Here is a 25,753-nt window from a genome sequence, read left to right as displayed (position 1 = left end):
CGAAGGGCATTTATTTGTGAGTGCCATTAAGCCAACCACGTAAAGTTCGCGAACAATTACAACAAATTTTACCTGGTGCCCAGCTTTTTCCCTCGTCTACTTTACTTCCAAAATACAACTCATATGCTTTTCTCACTATAGGAGTGAGACTTTGTGACTTCGGTGTAAATTCCCCGCAAACATAACAAAACAAGTTCGGGTTATTTACACATTTGCGTGATATGGTGAACTCATTAATTGAGTTATAATATATTTATTTAAAAAAACAATTATGAATTCTCTGATCGTTTTGTTAAAATACAACCTACACTTCACTATACACAATATTACATTTACAATTAAACGAACATACACAAACATAAATTACGGCTACTTGCGAAGGCAAATTGCGAAGTTATCGGAAATTAAGTTAAGACTCGACTAACCCACAAAAGGACAAATTTTAACAGAGAAACAGGAAATTACTCTACTCCCAGATGTTTCCTCCACGAAATATTAAGAGCCAGTCATAAACACACAAGTTCACTAAAAGGTACTTATCCATTTGCTTGGAACCAAACGTTAAGTCGGTTGCGGAGCAGTGTGCGGAGACTTGAAACCATAAAACTATAATATGTGAATGTTCTGCAGAAAAAAATTAGGTGATACAAGAAAACGGATGCGATATTCGTTATTAGCACATCTGATTACATAAAGATCACTTAGTTTTATTTAAATTAGTATTTCATTGTTTTTTTATGAGTAATCAATTAAGACTGACTTTCCATACAGACTGTGCCAGAGATGATCTTTTTTAAAATGTTAAATTATTATGCTTTTCAGATTATGTAGAGTGTTTTAATTATTACATTTTGCCTATAATATTAAAACTTGATTTTTCGAAAAATTCGCGTTGAATGCTAATTTTCGTTTGAAACTCATTTTCTTTACAGACCAAGCCAGAGATGATTTACTTTAAAATGTTAAATTATTATGCTTTTCAGAATCTGAAAAGCGTTTTAATTATTACATATCGCCTATAGCATCAAAACTTGATTTTTCGATAACATCGCTTTAAATCCTAATATTCGATTGAAACTCATTTTCTCTACATACCAAGCCGGAGAAGATTTTCTTTAAAATGTTTAATTATTATGCTTTTCAGAGCCTGATATGCGTTTTAATTATGACATTTGTACCTTATGATGAATACTTGATTTTTCGAGAAATACGCGTTCAATGCTAGTACTCGCTTGAAACTCATTTTCTCCACAGACCTAGCCAGAGATGATTTCCATTAAGAAGTTGATTTATTAAGCTTTTCAGAGCCTGAAAAGGGTTTCAATTCTGTTATTTCGACAATAGGATTAATACTTGGTCTTTCGAGAAATTCGAGTTCGAAGCTATACTCACTTGAGACTCATTTTCTATACAGACCAAGCGAGAGATGATTTTCTCTAAAATGTTAAAAATGCTTTTCAGAGCCTCAAAAGCGTTTTAAATATTACTTTTCGCCTATAGGACAAAACTTGATTTTTCGAGAAATTGGCGTTAAATGCTAATATTCGTTGAAAACTCATTTTCTCTACAGACCAACCCAGAGATGATTTTCTTTATAATGTTAATATATTATGCTTTTCAGAGCGTGAAAAGCATTTTAATTATCACATTTCGGATATAGGATCAACACTTGAATTTTCGAGACATTCACGTTCAATGTCAGCACTCCTTTGAAACTTATTTTCTCTACAGACCATGAATAGATGATCTTCTTTAAAATGTTCAATTATTATGCCTTTCAGAGCATGAAAAGTGTTATAATTATTACATTTTGTTTATAGGATCATAACTGGATTTTCCAAGAAATTCGCGTTAAGTGCAAGTATCCGATATAAACTCATTTTGTCTACAGACCAAGCCAGAGATGATTTTCATAAAAATGTTGAATTGATATGCTTTTGAGAGCCTTAAAGGTGTTTTAATTCTGACATTCGACTATAGGATCAAAACTTGATTTTCCAAGAAATTCGCGTTCAATACTTATAACGCTGATGAACAAATTCAAACTTTTTTTTTGCTCCTTTGAACGAATATTGGTGATTATTTATAATTCGACCCCGCTGAATCCAAATCTGAAACAAGAAATTCTAGAAAACCTATCGTTTTCCCTGGATTTTAATTTTTGTTTTCAATAAAATTTTAATTCCCTTTGTAATAATACATCTAAATTTGAAATTATTTTTGTTTGTTTGCTGATGAAATAGCATATAAATATTGAAGTGAACAACTATGAAATACAAACAAAAAAAAATAAAATATATATATAGGACCGATTTTGACTCTGCAATGAAGAAATTGCATGCAAAAAAACGGAAAAAACAAATTTTTTCTCATATTTTCAAAATTTCTATCTTGAACTCTGCTGTTTGTAAGTCTGCTAACATGTTCTGTACCGATTTTCCTGCATATCATTTCTCCACGACAGAAATAGCCTGGTGAAATCTCTCGCCGAATTCGTCACTAACCGCGCTCAAGTTAGGGGGGAAAAGTACAAATGCGAATGTAAAAAGTAAATTTTCAAGGATATATTGCACCCCATGCGCTGATAACACTTCAACAAGTTCTTAACAAGTTCCTTGTAGTTGTCAGCTTTCACATTTCCTAGACAATTACAGCATACTTGTCTGAAAGCTAACCATGCGCATTTCTCTTTTTCTGTTAGCAATTCTACAAAGTTGTCATCATAAATGATCTCACAGATTTGCGGCCAAATATAAATATGCCTTCTTTTAACTTACTATCACTGAGTTTAGGAAATGTTTTTCTCAAATACCCAAAACCCTCACCGTGTTTATCCAAAGCCTCAACAAAATTCTTCATCAGCCCTAACTTTATATGCAACGGTGGTAACAAAATCTTGTCTTTCTCAAATAGAGGGTGATTCCTAACACTCTTCTCTCCAGGAATTAAGTTTTTTCAAATGGGCCAACCCACAATGTTGTAATGTTTATCTATTGCCCGCTTGTCTCATTCGCAAAGAAAGAACAAAACATTTTGTAAACGTAGACTGCATGCCTAACAGTATACCAATCATTTTGAAGTCTCCGCATATCTGGCCACCATATTTTTCAAGATATACGAGAGTCACTATTTATATTTTGAACCTAACAATGAAAAAACAGGAATTTGGCAATGAAAATTGCTTTATTGTTTTTCGAAAATAAATCTCCCTTATGGTCAATACACTTTTGCATTTGTTCGATCCATTTGCCAAAGCAGTTTTTCCAATCTTCTTGAGACACCTCCATAATATGGTTTTTGATCGCATCAACGGCGTCTTCCGCCAACGAAAATCGTTGTCTACGCAATTTTTTCTTGACATTCGGGAACAAGAAGAAGTCATTGAGTGCCAAATCAAGACTGTACTGCGGGAGACCATCAATTCGATTTTTTGACTGTTCATAAAGTCGGTTGTTAGACGAGATGTGTGACAGTTGGCATTGTCTTCATGAAGAATGATCCGACGGCGTTTGTTTGTTTTCCGTATTTGACCGGAGACCTCTGGCAAACAAATTGTTGTGTACCATTCAGAAGTGACCGTTCTACGTTCTTCTAACGGCACAGTTGCCACATGACCAGTTTTCCCGAAGAAACAGGCGACCATTTGTTTCGATGTGCTTCGAGTGCGAACAACTTTTGTTGGATTGGGTTCATCTTAAAACACCCATACAGTCGACTGCTGTTTACGTTCCGGCTCATATGCATATATCCATGATTCGTCACCTGTTACAATCTTATATACGTCTCTTGAGGCACCACGATTGTATTTATTGAGCATTTGTTTGCACCAATTGACGGAAGCGTCTCTTTGAGTTTTTGTCAAATTGTGTGGGATCCAACGAGAACATACCTTTCTCACAGCTAAATGATCATGTAATATTTTATATATGCTGGTGGAACTAATGCCTATGGTTGCCTCAATCTCACAGTATGTCACATGACGATTTCGGAGTATTAGCTTTTGCACTGCATCAAAGTTTTCTTGAACGACCGTCGCGAATGTCGTCGGTGAGCGAATGGCGGCCACGATTAAATTCGTTATACCAGCGTTTCACAGTGGCAAAGGATGGGGCTTCGTCGCCAAATGTGGAAGTAAGTTGATCGATGCACTCTTGTCTTGATAATCCACGTCGAAAATCGTAAAAATCATCGCACGAAAATGTTCATTTTATTGTTGTCGCGCAATCTCCAAGGCAACATAAACAATACAAATTTGAAGTACGTTATGGTGCCAGACGATTCCGTGCAAACGTCAAATCGCGCCTAACTTCAATCAGTGATGCCAAGGCTGACCTTCGAATCAGTTTTAATATTGTATCCATATTTTCATATGTTTCCATCACGGTTGAAGAATATGCAAAGGGTATATATTCCCATTATGCAACAATACTACTTTTAAACTATTCTTAGATGAATCTAAAAATAGTCTCCACTTAATAGACATAACAGACGTAACAATCCGTAGTATGATCTTGCTGTTCTGTCCATATTACAGGGTTTCCGAAGGGCATTTATTTGTGAGTGCCATTAATCCAACCACGTAAAGTTCGCGAACAATTACAACAAATTTTACCTGGTGCCCAGCTTTTTCCCTCGTCTACTTTACTTCCAAAATACAACTCATATGCTTTTCTCACTATAGGAGTGAGACTTTGTGACTTCGGAGTAAATTCCCCGCAAACATAACAAAACAAGTTCGGGTTATTTACACATTTGCGTGATATGGTGAACTCATTAATTGAGTTATAATATATTTATTTAAAAAAACAATTATGAATGCTCTGATCGTTTTGTTAAAATACAACCTACACTTCACTATACACAATATTACATTCACAATTAAATGAACATACACAAACATAAATAACATTAAATTACTTGCGAAGGCAACTTGCGAAGTTATCTGAAATTAAGTTAGACTCGACTAACCCACAAAAGGACAAATTTTAACAGAGAAACAGGAAATTACTCTACTCCCAGATGTTTCCTCCACGAAATATTAAGAGCCAGTCATAAACACACAAGTTCACTAAAAGGTACTTATCCATTTGCTAGGAACCATACGTTAAGCCGGTTGCGGAGCAGTGTGCGGAGACTTGAAACCATAAAACTATAATATGTGAATGTTCTGCAGAAAAAAATTAGGTGATACAAGAAAACGGATGCGATATTCGTTATTAGCACATCTGATTACATAAAGATCACTTAGTTTTATTTAAATTAGTATTTCATTGTTTTTTTATGAGTAATCAATTAAGACTGACTTTCCATACAGACTGTGCCAGAGATGATCTTTTTTAAAATGTTAAATTATTATGCTTTTCAGATTATGAAGAGTGTTTTAATTATTACATTTTGCCTATAATATTAAAACTTGATTTTTCGAAAAATTCGCGTTGAATGCTAATTTTCGTTTGAAACTCATTTTCTTTACAGACCAAGCCAGAGATGATTTACTTTAAAATGTTAAATTATTATGCTTTTCAGAATCTGAAAAGCTTTTTAATTATTACATATCAGTAGATAGTAAATATGCCTTTGAGCACAACTCTGATTTCTTTACCAAACGACCACAAAATCCTCGAAAACTCACTTTTTCTCCCTGTTCCGCGCCTCATTTATTGTGCTGATGCTGTTTTACGGGCGTAGAAAAGCAGTGATGAGTGAAAGATGAGCTCTCATCCTCTCATCCTCTCATCCTCTCATCCTCTCATCCTCTCATCCTTTCATCCTCTCATCCTCTCATCCTTTGAAGGATGAATGCATCTTATCGTAATTTTCCAAGTCCCGAGGACCAAATGTTTATATATCGTGACCTTTGTAAACCTCTCATCCTCTCATCCTCTCATCCTCTCATCCTTTCATCCTTTCATCCTTTGAAGGATGAATGCACCTTATCGTAATTTTCCAAGTCCCGAGGACCAAATGTTTATATATCGTGACCTTTGTAAACCTCTCATCCTCTCATCCTCTCATCCTTTCATCCTCTCATCCTCCTCTCATCCTCTTATCCTCTTATCCTCGCATCCTCTCATTCTCTCATCCTTCAAGGATGAATGCACCTTATCGTAATTTTCCAAGTCCCGAGGACCAAATGTTTATATATCGTGACCTTTGTAAACCTCTCTCTCTGACCACCGAAACCTCGAAAACTCACTTTCTCTCCACGTTCTGCGCCTCATTTATTGTGCTCACGATGTTTCACGGCGCAGAAAAGCAATGATGAGTGAAATTCACTCTCTCATCTTCTCATCCTTTGAAGGATGAATGCACCTTATCGTAATTTTCCAAGTCCCGAGGAGGGCCAATGTTTATATATCGTGACCTTTGTAAACCTCTCTCTCTCGGGGAACACGATGTGCCACACGCGCGCGCTGGCGCCTCTCATTATTTTTGTATTGTGACGCAAGCAAACAAACAAATAATAATTGTTTTTTTAGGTTTCCTGGCCCCTATAACCTCGCCAGGGTGCGTGGTTGCGAAATCGTCACAAGTTTGGATTTGTACTGCGAATGTTGTCAAAAATTCAATCAACGTTGTTTATTCTCAATGCTGGAATCTTACATAGATTATTCTCTAAAACGAAAATCGATAATTGTGTGCAAAACCCCCAAGGCATTCAGGCAATTTCTAATGTTCGCGTGGATAGCGACGCTCGGTAGAACTTTTCCCGTCTCTGTGGAAAAATTGTGTTTCATCGCTCAATGTAATATTTTCATCACGGACCAAACTATTTTTCGAACCAACCCAGAAGCATTTGCGCAAATTCGAAATTACCGAATGTAGTTCGCGAGTGTGGTGCGGAAAAAATTGAAATCTATTTTCGATTCGATGAGAGCATCAACCCAAATGTTAACAACTATTCCGGAGCTTGCACAACAAGAAACAACAATTATTTCGTCAGAGATGGAATTGTTGTTTTCGCGCAACGTGCAAAATATTATATTGCAAGCTTTTCCCGAACTAACCTCGTACAACGATGCAATTTTGAAAACAGCGATATGTGCAGGTGGTGGTGGTACGGCAATCGAACGTTCGTCGTGGCTTCGAAACCTTCACTCGCTTTTTCTGCTCCGTGCCTGCATATTGGAACGATTCGCAATTTCGCTCGCAAAGCTTTTTGTGTTTTCTGCAGGTGTGTGCTTGACTGGTTTTTTCGAGGGCGTAAGAGAAAAATGTTCATTGCCATCTGCTTCCGCAGTGGACGACCCCCCAACCTCGGAAACCCCGTCGCCGCAACAAACAACGGCAACTCCCCGAACCTATTCATCTCGCATCCGCTTCCACCCGAAGCGAATCTGGAAGAGGTCGAGGAAATGATCGAATACCATGACAACATGCATGGGTGGAACTGTCAACGGGGTACTTACCCGTTCATTGCTATTTGTGCCACCACCACCACCACCACAACCCCCCCAAAAAATTTCTCTGTATATACATAAATAACAGGGAAAAAAATGGAATCGCAACCAGGCCCCTCCGGTCTTTGCGGGAAAGTGGCATGTCGCAACTGTGGAAAATTAATTTCGAAACCTAATATTGCTAGGCATTTGAAAAAATGCCGTCTACCGGAACATGATGTCGCCCCCCCGGCAAAGAAATCTCGCACTGATGGGCATGAATGCAGTGCTTTGAATAAAAGTGGACGCATCATGACGTATAAATCTGGAAGTGACGAAAAGTGTGACTCGAGCACCTTCCTCGACAATGTGAAATCTCTGGTAGTCGATCAATTACGGGATTGCATCGTTAATGTTGCAGTTAAAATTCATCTCGTCTTGACCCTGCTGTATGAGAAAGTTGTCTCGTCCGAGACAAGCACTTTCAGCTTTTACGTAGGGTGCGAAGGCTTACACGAAGGCAATAACGAGGATCTTGACGAGATTGTGACACGGCTATTCGAGCATCTGGGACAAAAACAAGAAGAGTTTGAAGGTCGCGGAAGTGGATGGAGTCTTTGCGGTCGCAGCCACATGTTAGAACTTCGAGTCTGCAATTTCAAACCGTTACGCAACACACAAAAAAACAAACAAAAAAAAAAGCAAAATGCAGTGTTGAACATAGAAAGTAAAGATCAGAAGAGTTTCCTATGGTCTGTCATCGTCGCATTACACCCAGCTAATAATAACCCCCAACGCCTGTCCAATTACAGAGGATATGAGGGGGGATACAAGAATATGATGAGAGGAATTTCCTATCCTGTGCCCCTGAATAAGATCAATCAATTTGAAAAAAACTATAGAGAAGAAAAAGGAGAAGATCTCGATATTTCTGTGTTTGGGGTTGACGATTGCGACAACATTCGTGTGTTAAGACCTGCGAGAAACCAGAATAATGTAATTCGACTCTTGCTTGTAGATGGCCGTTACAGTTTGATACGGAATTTCTCACGATTAGTAGGAAGACAGATCACCAAGGATCACGATAAAATTGAAATTTGCGATCGGTGTTTGAGAATTTTTCGCGTGGGAAAGAAGATGAAAGAACAGCACAAATGTTTTGGCTCCGTGAATGCAGAACCCGAAGATGTCATGCCCGAACCCGGAACCAAGATGAAATTTCAGAAACACCAGGCTCTTCTCCACCATCCCGCTGTCCTTTATGCCGACTTTGAAAGCTTCCAAGTTCCCATGACGTCTTGCAACCCTGATCCCTCTACCTCAAGCACGATCCAAATTTTTCACCACGAGCCTTGTAGTTTCTCCATCTACGGAGAAAAATTGAATGATGTCATCTTGTATTGCGGACCCGATGCGGCAAAACATTTTGTTAAGAAGATAGCGGAATGCGCGAGAGAACTTGCACCCAGCCTGAAAGGCTCTTACGTTTCTCCACCTACTCTCACGATGGAACAATAGCGGAGACATAACACGGCAACAAAATGCGCGGAGTGCGACCAGGCTTTCACCCCCGAAAATCACAAGGTCGTACACCATGACCACCAGAATGGATTATTTCTGAACACGATCTGTAATTCGTGCAATTTCAAGATTAAGGAGTCGCATTTCGTTGCCGTGTTTCTGCACTTCACAGAGAAGTACGACACGCATCTGTTCGTCAAAGAGCTCTACAACATAACGACTCGAATCAGCATCATTCCTAGAACGAGCGAGAAGTACATCGCCGTGAGGGTGTGGATCCCTCTCGAAAAAGGAGGAAGTGTGGAAGTGAGAATCCTGGACTCCTACAATTTCCTGTCCTCCAGCCTCGCCACCCTTGCAGCTCAACTTGGCGACGAAGATCTTGTGGCCACCAAGCAAATGTGTTTTTCGGGAGGATATGAAAATTTGAATCTGTTGCGTCGCAAGGGCGTCTACCCCTACGAGTACGTCAACGATTTTGACAAATTTGACGAGACGGAACTTCCACCCCGGGAGACATTATATTCTCATCTCACGGAGGACGTCTGTTCCGAAGAGGACTACGAACATGCTCGTAGTGTGTGGACGGCCTTCAATTGCCAAACTTTTCGTGATTATCACGATCTGTATTTGAAATTGGACGTGACACTTCTGATGGATATTTTCGAGTCGTTTCGCAAGAGATGCATCGCGATCTACAAGTTGGATCCTGCGTATTTCTTCACGACGCCGGGATTGACTTGGGAATCCATGATGAAGTACACCAACGTGGAACTGGGTCTCATCGCAGAGCAGGAACAGTATGCCTTCATGGAGAGTGCGATACGCGGTGGCATCGTCCAATGTCCCCGACGCCATGCTCAGGCAAACAATCCTCATACGCCTGGTTACGATGCATCCAAGCCCAACACCTACATCGTCTACTGGGATGTCAACAACTTGTATGGCCATTCCATGTCCCAGTGTCTTCCCATCAGCGACTACGAGTGGATGACCGAAGAGGAACTCTCCTGCGAGGATTTTCTCAACTGGAGCGAAGATAACGAATGGGGCTGTTTCTTGGAAGTGGATCTCGATTATCCCGAAACGCTTCACGAGAAACATCATGGATTGGCCCTGGCCCCCACCAAAATGAAGCCACCTGGAGGATCATCGGAGCCAAAACTAATACTAAGCATGGAGAACAAGCGGAATTACGTTCTGCACTACCAACTCCTCCAATTTTACGTGAGTCACGGCTTGCAGCTGAAGAAAGTACATAGAGGATTGAAGTTCCGACAGAGCAGGTGGCTGGAACCCTACATAGTCGAGAACACACGACGCAGAGCGCAATCGACATCGCCTGCAGACAAGGATCTGTACAAACTGTTCAATAACGCCATCTACGGCAAGACGATGGAGAACGTGCGTAATTACATCGACGCAACGTTGGTCACGGACGAAAAGAAATTCGAAAAGATTGTCGCGTCACCCTACTTCAAAAACTTCACCATTTTCGACGAGAATCTTGTATTCGTCGAGAAGAACAAGAAGCAAGTGATGCTCAACAAGCCGATTGCCATAGGTGCCACAGTCCTTGAACTCTCTAAATTGCACATGTACCAATCGTACTACGACCAGTTTCAACCTTTTTATGGAGATAACATCCAAATATGTTACATTGACACGGATAGCTTTATTTTTCTAATCCAAAACACACCCAGCCTCGAAAATGATCTGACTAAGATGAAGCATCTGTTTGATTTTAGCAACTTACCATCAGGCCATCACTTGCATTCGACAGAAAATAAAATGACCATAGGAAAGTTCAAAGACGAAGCGGCTGGTAATTACATCAGAGAATTTGCGGGGCTTCGTGCCAAAATGTACTGCGTCAAGATTGCAGAAGAAAAAGAGATCAAGAAAGCGAAAGGGGTAGGAAAAATAAGTACCAGCAAATTTAACATGCAAGACTACAAAGAATGCCTGTTTCAAGGTAAAAGAAAACTTAGCACCGATCATCGCATTGCGAATAAATTACATGAACTATATACGACGCGCGTAACTAAGGTAGCACTGGATGGCAGAGACAACAAGTTACGTGTTCTCGATTGTCAAATCCACACGAGAGAGTGGGGCTACTGCAATGGAAGCGATAAATGTGACGTGTGTCAAACTGTAACCCCATAGCCATGAAGTTCGCTGTGTCTTTTCCTCTTCAAAAAACAGACGGAGGAAAAGAATGAAAGGGGGAGCCCTCAGGCGATGAAAAGTTGGAACTCGTTATTATGTTGTTACGCTCGCTCTAAACACGTGGCTCATTAAATTCAACTCTTACTTTTTTCTTCTTCCTCGTAATATAATGACATAATTACATGTTCTCGAGCCTTTTGAATTACGGACCGCCGCAGAGGAAAATCTTCTCTTTTCTTCATTCGATCTACGAAGGGGGATCTCATATAGAAAATTTAAATAACTAACAGAGACAATGAATCTTTTTGGTTTCCGTAAACAAAGCATCATGGACACTGCACAACCAAATTCTAATAACCTCTTACCTTCCGTGTTATCTAAACTCAACGGTCTTTTGATAGTACACCTCAACAGTATTTGGACGAAACTGAATGACGATGTGGGCAAGTTGTTTTACGTCTTCAATAACAATTTACATTTCTACGAGATTCCGATCAACGGGAAACTTCAAATCACCGTGAATCCGGAAAACGTAGGCGAAATCAAAATATCTACCGGCAAGAACATTTTTCGAATGAAGCACGACAAGATGCTTTCTAACATTACGTACGATGTTTCTGCAGGAGATTATCTTTACGTTCAACTCCTAGGAGATTACGATAAACTCATTCCTCTCTTCGTAGAATTACGAATCGTCTATCCTTTAATAAATAACTCGTAACCAAAATGCCTAACGACATTTTCGGCCACACCAAACGTGTAGACCACGCAGAAGAGATTCTCATGTTGGACGTCCGAATTAAAAAGTTGAGGAACGATTTGATCGCTTTGCAGGAGACCTTAAACAAAAGTTTAGAGTCGGAGATCGCTACGCTCCAAACGCAATGTCTCGACCCTATTCTGAAAATCGATTCCGAACTAAAAACGCTCATAAAAAATTATGTCGACGTACCTTCTTACGACAACGTTCAAAATATACAGTTGAGCGTGGATAAGCTTCAAAATGATTTGCTCAAATTGCAGCAATTTCAATCGAAAAATGAAGATTTAGAAAAATTGAAACTTGAAATTGAAGAACGAACTTCGGCAATCGAAAAGAATTTCTCTGAACTTCAAACCGTCGTGAAAGATATTGATGTAGAACGCTTGCATCTTGTTGTTTCCAAATTACAAGAAGAATTCGCCAGCACGTTGGAAGAAATTAAATCCAAGTTACAGACTTTGGAAGATACCATGACGAACCTACCATCGTCAGACGAACTGCAGGTCATTGGCAAAAGCGTCGCGAACATAAAAATTCAATTGGAGGCTTATCAAGATTTCGAACACATTCAAACCACCATCGCTACGCTTCAGGCGTCTCTGGAGTTGATCAACGAAGAAATTAAAAATATTCACGCTGAAGCGAACGCGTTGACGAGCATACAAGACTCGTTGAGCACGGTTCAGCAGAAGATCGAATATTTAGAAAATTTGAACGTCGAAACGAATCTTGCTCATTTTCATCACGTACTGGACAACATACAGGGTGACTTGGAATTGTTACGGACGAGCGCGCCTTCGAGCGAAGATTTGGAAAAATTGAAAACGGCGGTGACGGCACTATCCGAATCGAGCGACATCAAAAGTTCATTGAGCGATCTCGAGAGTAGGGTGGCCAATCTTCCCACCTCCAAAGAATTACACGCTTTGAAAAGGAACATATCTAGAATGCTGAAACGACTAGAAACGGAAACGGCGAACGTGGAACAGATTCGAGACGAACTTGCTTCGCTGGTGTCGACGCTGCCCACTTCGCAGAGCATCGTCGATCTTCACACGCAGTTTACCGAGATGCGAAGCATCGTGAACGATCTTACCGAAAAAAGTTCGAAATTGAATCAAGTCGAGAACCTTCAGAGTATTGTCGTCAACATCAGAAATCAAGTTGGAGTGCTGGAATCCACGCAGGAATCGACGCTGGCCTCTTTCGGTGCCAAGTTGCAAGAACTCAACGAAAACTTCAAGCAGTTGAACGTGGAAGTGAAAATCAAACCATCATTTTCTACAGTAACGGATACCATAGTCGAATATTTGTTGCCCGTACAAAATACACTGGGACAGCTTCACAGCAACCTCGTTAGCGTCGATACTAAATTCGCTAAACTGCATTCTCTGCAAGCCATCGAAATCAACAGCGTACCCAATCAACAGAGAATCTCCACGTTCGTCGAAGGTAACAAACTGTACATGTTGCATCCTTATCATCCGTACTACAAGTTTCTTCTCGATGGCACGATTCAGATAAATGAATTTTCGTACTGGTCTCACGGCAGAAAAGCTAGCGTTCCCACCATGACCTTGATATTGAATCGCGGTGTCCAGAAAGCAGGAAACATTCCTCTGGCACGTTGGAACGAAACGCGCAACGTATATGAAATACACGAAGACGAAGATCTTACCGTTTTCGACGTGAGTGCCGGCGATAAGCTGATCATTCAAAACACGAGCGAAGTGCCACCCTCTTTGAATCCCATCACGCTGGTGCTTCTCTTCAAACGTAATCTCTAAAAAAATGTCTAGGCAAGCCATTGTCGAAGAATTGCATAAACCTGCACGCCGCAACTACGAACGTTTGGCGGTGGTGACCAAGGGCATCGATGACCTTTGGCAAAGTGACCTCGTGGAGATGAGTAGCGGCAATCTAAAAAACGTACATAAATTGAACAAGGGCAACAAGTACCTCCTCACCGTCATAGACACGTTTTCGAAATTCGCATGGGCTTTACCTTTGAAAGCCAAAACGGGAACATGCGTCACGGAAGCATTCAAGACAATTTTTCGCGAAAGCAACAGACGACCTCGGTTTTTGCAAACAGACAAGGGGAAGGAATTTTACAATGCCGTATTCCAAAAGTTTATTCAAAAACATGGCATTCGACATTATTCAACCTTCAGTCACATCAAAGCCAGCATCGTGGAAAGATTTAATCGAACCTTGAAAACACACATGTGGAAACGATTCACGCTTCGAGGAAATTACAAATGGGTCGACATACTGCCGGAACTCGTCGACACCTATAATGATACGGTACACAGAACGATAGGCATGAAGCCAGCTGACGTTGCGAAATCTGACGAGCAACGTTTAATTTCTACAGTTTACTGTCCAAAGTACACTCCCACGACAAAAAAAACCTAAATACAAAATTGGAGACCAGGTGAGGATCAGCAAATTCAAACGCACCTTCGAGAAGGGGTTCACAAAAAATTGGAGCACGGAACTTTTTACGGTGGTTCGAGTTTTACCCGGAAACCGACACACGTATATAATAAAAGATAGTAGCGGCGAGATTTTGAAAGGAAGATTTTACGAAGAGGAACTCTCTAAAACTAAATACCCCGACACGTACCTCATCGAGAAAGTATTGCGTAGGAAAGGCGACAAACTGTTTGTCAAATGGTTGGGACTTCCGGAAAAGAGTTGGATCGACGCAAACGAAGTGATCTTGTGAGTACGTGGAACGTGGTGAAACGTCTACCGGATTCGGAAAGTCAAACGAAAAAAAAGAACGGTGAGTTGCTTCCCGACAGCATCCGCTGTCTGATCGTAGGTCCTTCGGGGTGTGGGAAAACAACACTGCTCGTGGACAATTTTCTCCTCGCACCGAATTGGTTAGATTGGAAGAACAGGCACCTCTACATATTTTCGAAAAGTTTGGAGCAAGCGAAATACCAGCAACTGATAAAACTGTACAAAGGTCTGGACATTGCAACGTTCGCTTCGGAAATAACACCACTCGACGATTGTCGTAAAAATTCAGTTGTTGTGTTCGACGATGTCATCCTGGAAAATCAAAATGAAATTCGCAATTTTTTCACGCAAGGTCGTCACAAAGGAATAGATTGCTTCTTCCTAGCTCAAACGTTTTCCAAAATTCCAAAACAGTTAGTACGCGACAACGCTAATTTCATATGTTTGTTTCGTCAAGATCACACCAACCTCAAGCACGCGTACGATGACTACGTAGGCGGAGACATGAACTACAATCAATTTTCGGAACGCTGCTGCTCCCACTGTTGGAACAGTGACGATTTCGGATTCGCGACGATCGACATGACGAGAAAACCCAACGACGGAAAATACAGAAACAAAATCAACGACTTTCTAAACGTTGCAACGTTGTGAGAAACGACGTGTATAAATAACGTTATGACGAAACGAAAAATCGAAGACGAAAATCTCAAGCTTCGCGATTACCTCGCGAAACGCTTCAAAGGTTGGAAATCCGAGAATCGCGGATTCTACGAAGAGAAGAAACGTCAAGATCAACCTGTGATCGACGCCATCAGCGATCTAGGTAAAGAAATTAAAGGCGTCACGGAACAAAATAAAAATTTGATCAACGAACAAGTACCACTTGCAGCTAAAAGTTACACCGTACCCACGCCCATTTCGAGCATTCCTTCGACGCCGTTCGAACTGAAGGACGTACCGGCACGACGTCGAGCCATAGGTAGCACGCCGTCGTCTTTGGATAAGATCGAGTTGGGACCTTTGGCACGAGACTACCTGAGCACAGGGAAATTCGACAAAGATGAAGTGTTCGGATTGTATCCGAGCATGGAGAGCAACGAAGGCGGTGGTGTGGTTTGGAAGATTGGAAAATCGAAAGTCACCTTCGAAGGCAACGACATTAAAGTTAATTTAGGCGAGAAGGATAGTTGGAACAGGTATCCGGGTACGGTGGGACTGTGGGAACTTGTTGCCAAAAAGCAGCCGAAAGATTACACCGACGAAGATTACCAAAGTTACAAGGAAATTTTGATCATGACGGATGCCTTGTACCAGAACAACGACGCCTCGCAGAATAGGGTGAAATCGAGCAGCGGCGAGAAGTACAGAAATCTCATCAAACCGATTTGGAACCAGGTCAAAACAGGCAGCGGCGTCAAACTTTACAACACCCTGCCCAAAGAGTTTGTGTGGGTGGACGACGTGCGCAAGCTCATAGACCGATTGTTGGTTATTGCAGGAGAGGAGAATGCTGGCAATCGTAATTTCTACAACGAGAAGGTAGGAATTGTGGACATGATCAGCACAAAACTTTCCAACTTCATCGTGAACGACGACAAGGGCATAGGTTACCTCATTAAAATTATCAACACGCTGCCTCCGAGATTCTGGAACGTTGCCGAAGGAAAGGGACTCGTGAATGACATCATCAACAAGTTACCTTTCGAGATGCATTTACCCGGCTACCAGTACTGCGGACCGGGTACCAAACTCGAGAAAAGATTGGAGAGAGGAGACAAGGGTGTGAATCCATTGGACGCCGCATGCAAAGATCACGACATCGCCTACAACACCACTCGCACCGATCTAGATGCACGTCACGAAGCAGACAGAAAGTTAGAGCACGCAGCTTTCGAAAGATTCGTTAGCAGAGACGCTTCCCTGGGAGAAAGAGTTGCAGCACTGGGCACCACCATCGCCATGAACACGAAACAAAAATTTGGGTGGGGTATATAAATAACATACAGTAAAAAAAAACAAAAAAAAACATCATGTCTGGTATAACCAACTTGCCACACGAACTGCTGTGTAAAATATTTAAACATGCAGTAAACAGAGATTGTGAGGATATAAGAAAACTTTTGATCATAGCAAGATCAACGCCGGAATTTCGCATCCCTTGTGAAATGGCTGTCAAGGATTATCTTCGGGAGATTAGCGGCATGAGGTGCGGCGATCTCAACACTCTTTTTTCGGCCGCAGGTGAAAAATTAAACAATAGGTTAGATGAACTGCACGAGGCGAGGCAGGGGAGAAGACGATTCACAGATGATTGGCATAAGTCGAAACAAGAGACGGAAGATATCATCACGCACATCATCGCATTTTCCGAAGCACAAACTTTCTTCCTCTAACACAGACAAAAAAATCTTCGATACAAAAATCTCGTGAAAAAAAAATATATATATAAAATAACACACATCGTGAAAAAAAATAATCTTCGGTGTATATATAAATAACACACATTGTGAAAAAAATTAAATTTCTCTAACACACACACTGAAAATTTCTCTTCAATATGACGACTGAAAAAATGAGTGACCTCCAAGCATTAAAACAAATGCTAAATTTGTCAGTAGAGTATGTAAAAATTCAGGAATTGGAAGTCGACAAACCTTACACGATAACTTCCGGTTCAATTGTTTCTACCCAGTATGGTCCCAGGGTGCGTCTGTTGCTCAACGCACAATACAGTCTATTTTTACCGGATCGATACGCTAACATGTTATCCGACGAGAAGCTATCTATTTTAATCGAGAACAAAACTCGAATCGTGTACAAGGGGACAAAGGAACTTCTTGGTAAAAAAACAAAGCACGTAATAGAATTTGTTTAACAACGCTGCGCGGAGTATATCCTTGAAAAAAAAATTGCACGAAACAAAAATAATCTCGGAACATACATATATATAAATAACATACCGTAAAAAAATTACACAAAAAAAATCTCAGAACATTTATATATAAATAACATACCGTGAAAAAAAAACATGAAGCCCAAGGGTGTCGTGTACCAGATACCATACTCCAATCTAAAAAATCTAGGTGCCCTCGATGGGTTACTCACCAAGAAACAACGCGAGAAGAAACGTTCTTGCTTGACGAAAGGACACGGAATGAAATTACTTCTCAGCACACCTCAATTGAGACGCTTGCAGCGTTCGCGGAAACAGCAAAAAATCGGAGGTTTCATATTCAGCATCCCAGCCATCCTGGCAGCTTTGGGGGCCGTTGGAAGTTTGGCCGGCGGAAGCGCCGCCATCGCGAAAACCGTCATCGACTCGAAGAAGAACAAGGCAGAATTGGAAGAACAGAAACGTCACAACCTGGCTATGGAGAAGAAGGGGAAAGGTATAACCAAAAAACAAAAAAGCAACCTCGATGCTTTGAAGAAATATAAAAAAAAGAAGAAGCCCTGTCCAACTTCGATATTGAATCTCTGATCGAACTGTTGGGAATAAAGAACTTCAGGGGTGTTTTCATGTCTGATTCTCTACCCTCTGCTGTGAAGAAAAAGGAGTATGGCGTGGTCAACCTGGACAGTTACAAAAATCCTGGTACACATTGGATATGCTACCTCAAAATTGACGATAAGAATGCATTTGTTTTCGATTCGTTCGGTGGCACACCACCTGCCAGGTTGGTGAAGTATCTCAGTGTTGCCAACCTCTACTACAATGACAAACGCATCCAGGGTTTCACCGATGTTAACTGCGGTCACCTATGCCTTTCCGTTCTCGCATACATGTCTAAAATAAATAACCCGTCGGTGGAACATTTTCAGAAAACATTGTGGAACCTTAAACACGATGGGCGTGTTCCATCTCACGAGCGAATCTTCAATCTTGAAACTCACGCTGCACGACGACATCGTCTATCCTAAATCCGTGGCTCTGCGTGCATTCTACAGTATGTACCTCATACCTAACGTCACGCAGCACAACAACAAAATTAGCGTCGGAAGCGAACACATTGTCGTCACGCCAGGTCAATACAATCTTTCCACTTTGCAAGCTCAGTTACCCAAAGGCACGTACCTTTCTCAAAATTCGGTCACGCACAGAGTGGAAATCGTATCGGCAACGGAGACCGTGGACCTGGGCACCATAGGAGAACTTCTAGGTTTCGAGAACAACACCAAACTCGAAGCTGGCATCAAGCACACGGCAGTCAATATTCCTAAATTTCTAGCCATCGAAACTCTGAACGTTCACTGCAACGTGGCGAAAGGCATGATCACGAAATCCTCGGACGGATTGTTAGGAAGTCACAAGCAGACGGGGATCATCGCCACGTTCAAACCCAGTTCCGAATTCATGGAACCGATCATCTACACACCCTCTTCGCCGATCTATTTTCCAGTATGCCGCAACCGCATAGACGACATAGAGTTGGTGGTGACAAACGAGAAAGGAGACGTGGTGGATTTCGCAGGTGCCACTACGACGGCCATCGTGGAGATCAACGTATAATAAATAACACACATAGTGAAAAAAAAAATGGAGCAAATCGAAAGTTACGAATTGCAATCTTTCCCTCCCAACCGTCGCACGTTCGCCAATCTCAACGAAGCAAACAGGGAGATCGAATACGACGTGGACGTAGGCGACGGGTTCGTTCATCCTCACAGAGCGGACCTCTACCTTCAATTCGACGTGGTGAAGAAGGAAAGCGGAGACGCGTTTCCGCCCAATGCAAATTTGATACTCGTGGACAACTTCGTGCCTCACCTGTTCTCGCAGGTGGAGGTGAGGAAATACGGTACCGTCATCGACAGAATAGACTATCCAGGCATCACGTCGACGGCAGTGGGAACTTTGAAATTATCCAAAACGGACGCAGCATACTACCAGGCGGGAGGATTCGAAGCGGGGACCAAAATATCGACTAGAAGTCACACGGTGCTTTTTCCCATGCGTCTGCTGCCGGGATTCTTCTCGGACTACAAGGAGATCATGTGGAAGGGAGGATTGCGCGTCACGTTTCGAAGAGCGGCCAACGACAACGACGTACTGATGCGATACACCAACTTGAACGCTGACGGTACGCCGATAGCCAACACATTACCTGAAGCAGCCAAGTGCATCATCCGGAGCATGGAATTGAGAATGCCGATCGTAGAATACGAAACAAACTACGCCCTCAAGTACAAAGCGGAGATCTTGAAGAGTCCGCAGGTACCGTTTCACTTTCACGGTTACCAGTGCGTGCAGAAGATGGCGTCGGGAAGTCACATGGAATTCGACGTGACGACGCAGTTCAACAACATACAGTTCGACATGCCAGATTTCGTCGTGGTGCTCTTTCAGACCGGGCGCGATAACAACCAGGAAAAAAATTCCAGCATGTTCGACGACTGCAAGATCAAGAACGTTTATCTGAAGAATGGACGCAACGAAGTCTTCCCGCGCGAGAATTACAACCTCGACATGACCAAAAACGATTACCTCAAACTTTACGAAGCTTACACCTCTTTCAAACGCGTGACCGAGGGAAGCATGGACATGTACTACACGCCCAGTGAATTCAAAACCCGCAGACCCATGTTCGTCATCAACACATCTAAGAGAAAGCAGGTGGTGGTCAACGATCGAACCAACATCAAGGTCGTCTGCGAGTTCCACGAAGCCTTGCCCGAGGACACCGTATGCAGCGTCATCCTGATTGCAGAGAAGTCCTTCGTCCACGACGTGAAGAACGAGAGGGTCACAGAGCAGTTTTAACAAGTTTTTTACATTTTTTCTTGCACAATAAGAAATTTTTGTACTAGCACAATCAGTTTCAATGGCACAATACGAAAATTTCACTAGTTCAAGATCAGTTACAATATCAATTTCATCAGTTAACAGTTACAATATCTTTTTTTATCAGTTTTTGCACTATAGCACGAGACAATCAGAAATTTTTGCACAAAAATTTTGTTGTTGTTGTTTTTACATGAGAAAATTAACAATAAAATTCTTTTTTTATCGTTTCAGATGCTGTCGAACATCAAAAACACATACAAACACACTAAAAAATAAGCATGCAACTTTATTTGTAACACACACATACATTCTCCATCTTCATCAAAAAATATTATAATAAACATAATTATTTTTATCTATATCTCACAATAAAACTCTATATCCAAAATATTACAACATCAAATAACACTAGAGTCGTTATTACACGTTGCATGCATTACGGAGGTCCTCTGTAGGGTTTCATGGAAGTTTGGGGGAAAAAAAAACACGTGAAACCCTACAGAGGTGCGGTTATCTACAACCGCAGCCGTTAGAACCTTTTACTTTTTGGTTGGGCACCACGCACCCTGGCGAGGTTATAGGGGCCAGGAATCCTAAAAAAACAATTATTATTTGTTTGTTTGCTTGCGTCACAATACAAAAATAATGAGAGGCGCCAGCGCGCGCGTGTGGCACATCGTGTTCCCCGAGAGAGAGAGGTTTACAAAGGTCACGATATATAAACATTGGCCCTCCTCGGGACTTGGAAAATTACGATAAGGTGCATTCATCCTTCAAAGGATGAGAAGATGAGAGAGTGAATTTCACTCATCATTGCTTTTCTGCGCCGTGAAACATCGTGAGCACAATAAATGAGGCGCAGAACGTGGAGAGAAAGTGAGTTTTCGAGGTTTCGGTGGTCAGAGAGAGAGGTTTACAAAGGTCACGATATATAAACATTTGGTCCTCGGGACTTGGAAAATTACGATAAGGTGCATTCATCCTTGAAGGATGAGAGAATGAGAGGATGCGAGGATAAGAGGATAAGAGGATGAGAGGAGGATGAGAGGATGAAAGGATGAAAGGATGAGAGGATGAGAGGATGAGAGGATGAGAGGTTTACAAAGATCACGATATATAAACATTTGGTCCTCGGGACTTGGAAAATTACGATAAGGTGCATTCATCCTTCAAAGGATGAAAGGATGAAAGGATGAGAGGATGAGAGGATGAGAGGTTTACAAAGGTCACGATATATAAACATTTGGTCCTCGGGACTTGGAAAATTACGATAAGATGCATTCATCCTTCAAAGGATGAGAGGATGAGAGGATGAGAGGATGAGAGGATGAGAGGATGAGAGGATGAGAGCTCATCTTTCACTCATCACTGCTTTTCTACGCCCGTAAAACATCATCAGCACAATAAATGAGGCGCGGAACAGGGAGAGAAAGTGAGTTTTCGAGGATTTTGTGGTCGTTTGGTCAAGAAATCAGAGTTGTGCTCAAAGGCATATTTACTATCTACTCATATCGCCTATAGCATCAAAACTTGATTTTTCGATAACATCGCTTTAAATCCTAATATTCGATTGAAACTCATTTTCTCTACATACCAAGCCGGAGATGATTTTCTTTAAAATGTTTAATTATTATGCTTTTAAGGGATTGAAAAGCGCTTTTAATTCTGATATTTGGACTATAGGATGAATACTTGTTTTTTCGAGAAATTCGCGTTCAATACTAATACTCACTTGAGACTCATTTTCTATACAGACCAACCCATAATTGATTTTCTCTTAAAAGTTGAATTACTATGCTTTTCAAACCCTGAAGAGTTGTTTAATTTTTACATTTCGCCTATAGGAACAAGATTGATTTTTAGAGAAATTCACGTTAAATGTTAATTTTCGATTGAAACTCATTTTCTTTACAGACAAAACCAGAGTTGATTATCATAAAAATGTTTTAATTATTATGCTTTTCAGAGCCTGATATGCGTTTTAATTATGACATTTGTACCTTAGGATGAATACTTGATTTTTCGAGAAATACGCGTTCAATGCTAGTACTCGCTTGAAACTCATTTTCTCCACAGACCTAGCCAGAGATGATTTCCATTAAGAAGTTGAATTATTAAGCTTTTCAGAGCCTGAAAAGGGTTTTAATTCTGTTATTTCGACAATAGGATTAATACTTGGTCTTTCGAGAAATTCGAGTTCGAAGCTATACTCACTTGAGACTCATTTTCTATACAGACCAAGCCAGAGATGATTTTCTCTAAAATGTTAAAAATGCTTTTCAGAGCCTCAAAAGCGTTTTAAATATTACTTTTCGCCTATAGGACAAAACTTGATTTTTCGAGAAATTGGCGTTAAATGCTAATTTTCGTTGTAAACTCATTTTCTCTACAGACCAACCCAGAGATGATTTTCTTTATAATGTTGATATATTATGCTTTTCAGAGCGTGAAAAGCATTTTAATTATCACATTTCGGATATAGGATCAACACTTGAATTTTCGAGACATTCACGTTCAATGTCAGCACTCCTTTGAAACTTATTTTCTCTACAGACCATGAATAGATGATCTTCTTTAAAATGTTCAATTATTATGCCTTTCAGAGCATGAAAAGAGTTATAATTATTACATTTTGTTTATAGGATCATAACTGGATTTTCCAAGAAATTCGCGTTAAGTGCAAATATCCGATAAAAACTCATCAGACCAAGCCAGAGATGATTTTCATAAAAATGTTGAATTGATATGCTTTTGAGAGCCTTAAAGGTGTTTTAATTCTGACATTCGACTATAGGATCAAAACTTGATTTTCCAAGAAATTCGCGTTCAATGCTTATAACGCTGATGAACAAATTCAAACTTTTTTTTTTGCTCCTATCGTTTTCCCTGGATTTTAATCTTTTGTTTTCAATAAAATTTTAATTCCCTTTGTAATAATATTCTAAATTTGAAATTATTTTTGTTTGTTTGCTGATGAAATAGCATATAAATATTGAAGTGAACAACTATGAAATACAAACAAAAAAAATAAAATATATATATAGGACCGATTTTTATTCTGCAATGAAGAAATTGCATGCAAAAAAACGGAAAAAACAAAATTTTCTCATATTTTCAAAATTTCTATCTTGAACTCTGCTGTTTGTAAGTCTGCTAACATGTTCTGTACCGATTTTCCTGCATATCATTTTGTCCACGACAGAAATAGCCTTGTGAAATCTCTCGCCCAATTCGTCACTAACCGCGCTCAAGTTAGGGGGGAAAAGTACAAATGCGAATGTAAAAAGTAAATTTTCAAGGATATATTGCACTCCATGCGCTGATAACACTTCAACAAGTTCTTAACAAGTTCCTTGTAGTTGTCAGCTTTCACATTTCCTAGACAATTACAGCATACTTGTCTGAAAGCTAACCATGCGCATTTCTCTTTTTCTGTTAGCAATTCTACAAAGTTGTCATCATAAATGATCTCACAGATTTGCGGCCAAATATAAATATGCCTTCTTTTAACTTACTATCACTGAGTTTAGGAAATGTTTTTCTCAAATACCCAAAACCCTCACCGTGTTTATCCAAAGCCTCAACAAAATTCTTCATCAGCCCTAACTTTATATGCAACGGTGGTAACAAAATCTTGTCTTTCTCAAATAGAGGGTGATTCCTAACACTCTTCTCTCCAGGAATTAAGTTTTTTCAAATGGGCCAACCCTCAATGTTGTAATGTTTATCTATTGCCTGCTTGTCTCATTCGCAAAGAAAGCAACAACATTTTGTAAACGTAGACTGCATGCCTAACAGTATAGCAATCATTTTGAGGTCTCCGCATATCTGGCCACCATATTTTTCAAGATATACGAGAGTCACTATTTATATTTTGAACCTAACAATGAAAAAACAGGAATTTGGCATTGAAAATTGCTTTATTGTTTTTCGAAGTATTCTCCTTTATGGTCAATACACTTTTGCATTCGTTCGATCCATTTGCCAAAGCAGTTTTTCCAATCTTCTTGAGACACCTCCATAATATGGTTTTTGATCGCATCAACGGCGTCTTCCGCCAACGAAAATCGTTGTCTACGCAATTTTTTCTTGACATTCGGGAACAAGAAGAAGTCATTGAGTGCCAAATCAAGACTGTACGGCGGGAGACCATCAATTCGATTTTTTGACTGTTCATAAAGTCGGTTGTTAGACGAGATGTGTGACAGTTGGCATTGTCTTCATGAAGAATGTTCCGACGGCGTTTGTTTGTTTTCCGTATTTGACCGGAGACCTCTGGCAAACAAATTGTTGTGTACCATTCAGAAGTGACCGTTCTACGTTCCTCTAACGGCACAGTTGCCACATGACCAGTTTTCCCGAAGAAACAGGCGACCATTTGTTTCGATGTGCTTCGAGTGCGAACAACTTTTGTTGGATTGGGTTCATCTTAAAACACCCATACAGTCGACTGCTGTTTACGTTCCGGCTCATATGCATATATCCATGATTCGTCACCTGTTACAATCTTATATACGTCTCTTGAGGCACCACGATTGTATTTATTGAGCATTTGTTTGCACCAATTGACGCGAGCGTCTCTTTGAGTTTTTGTCAAATTGTGTGGGATCCAACGGGAACATACCATTCTCACAGCTAAATGATCATGTAATATTTTATATATGCTGGTGGAACTAATGCCTATGGTTGCCTCAATCTCACAGTATGTCACACGACGATCTTGAATATTAGGTTTTGCACAGCATCAATGTCTTCTTGAACGACCTTCGCGAATGTCGTCGGTGAGCGAATGGCGGCCACGATTAAATTCGTTATACCATCGTTTCACAGTGGCAAAGGATGGGGCTTCGTCGCCAAATGTGGAAGTAAGTTGATCGATGCACTCTTGTCTTGATAATCCACGTCGAAAATCGTAAAAAATCATCGCACGAAAATGTTCATTTTATTGTTTTCGCGCAATCTCCAAGGCAACATAAACAATACAAATTTGAAGTACGTTATGGTGCCAGACGATTCCGTGCAAACGTCAAATCGCGCCTAACTTCAATCAGTGATGCCAAGGCTGACCTTCGAATCAGTTTTAATATTGTATCCATATTTTCATATGTTTCCATCACGGTTGAAGAATATGCAAAGGGTATATATTCCCATTATGCAACAATACTAATGTATTGTATCTAAAAATAGTCTCCACATAATAGACATAACAGACGTAACAATCCGTAGTATGATCTTGCTGTTCTGTCCATATTACAGGGTTTCCGAAGGGCTTTTATTTGTGAGTGCCATTAAGCCAACCACGTAAAGTTCGCGAACAATTACAATAAATTTTACCTGGTGCCCAGCTTTTTCCCTCGTCTACTTTACTTCCAAAATACA

Source organism: Lepisma saccharinum, unplaced genomic scaffold (genome assembly GCF_977018435.1).
Source record: "Lepisma saccharinum unplaced genomic scaffold, izLepSacc3.1 HAP1_SCAFFOLD_93, whole genome shotgun sequence".
NCBI classification, from domain to species: domain Eukaryota; kingdom Metazoa; phylum Arthropoda; class Insecta; order Zygentoma; family Lepismatidae; genus Lepisma; species Lepisma saccharinum.
The sequence above is the reverse complement of the archived record's forward strand: the minus strand, read 5'-3'. Positions refer to the sequence as shown.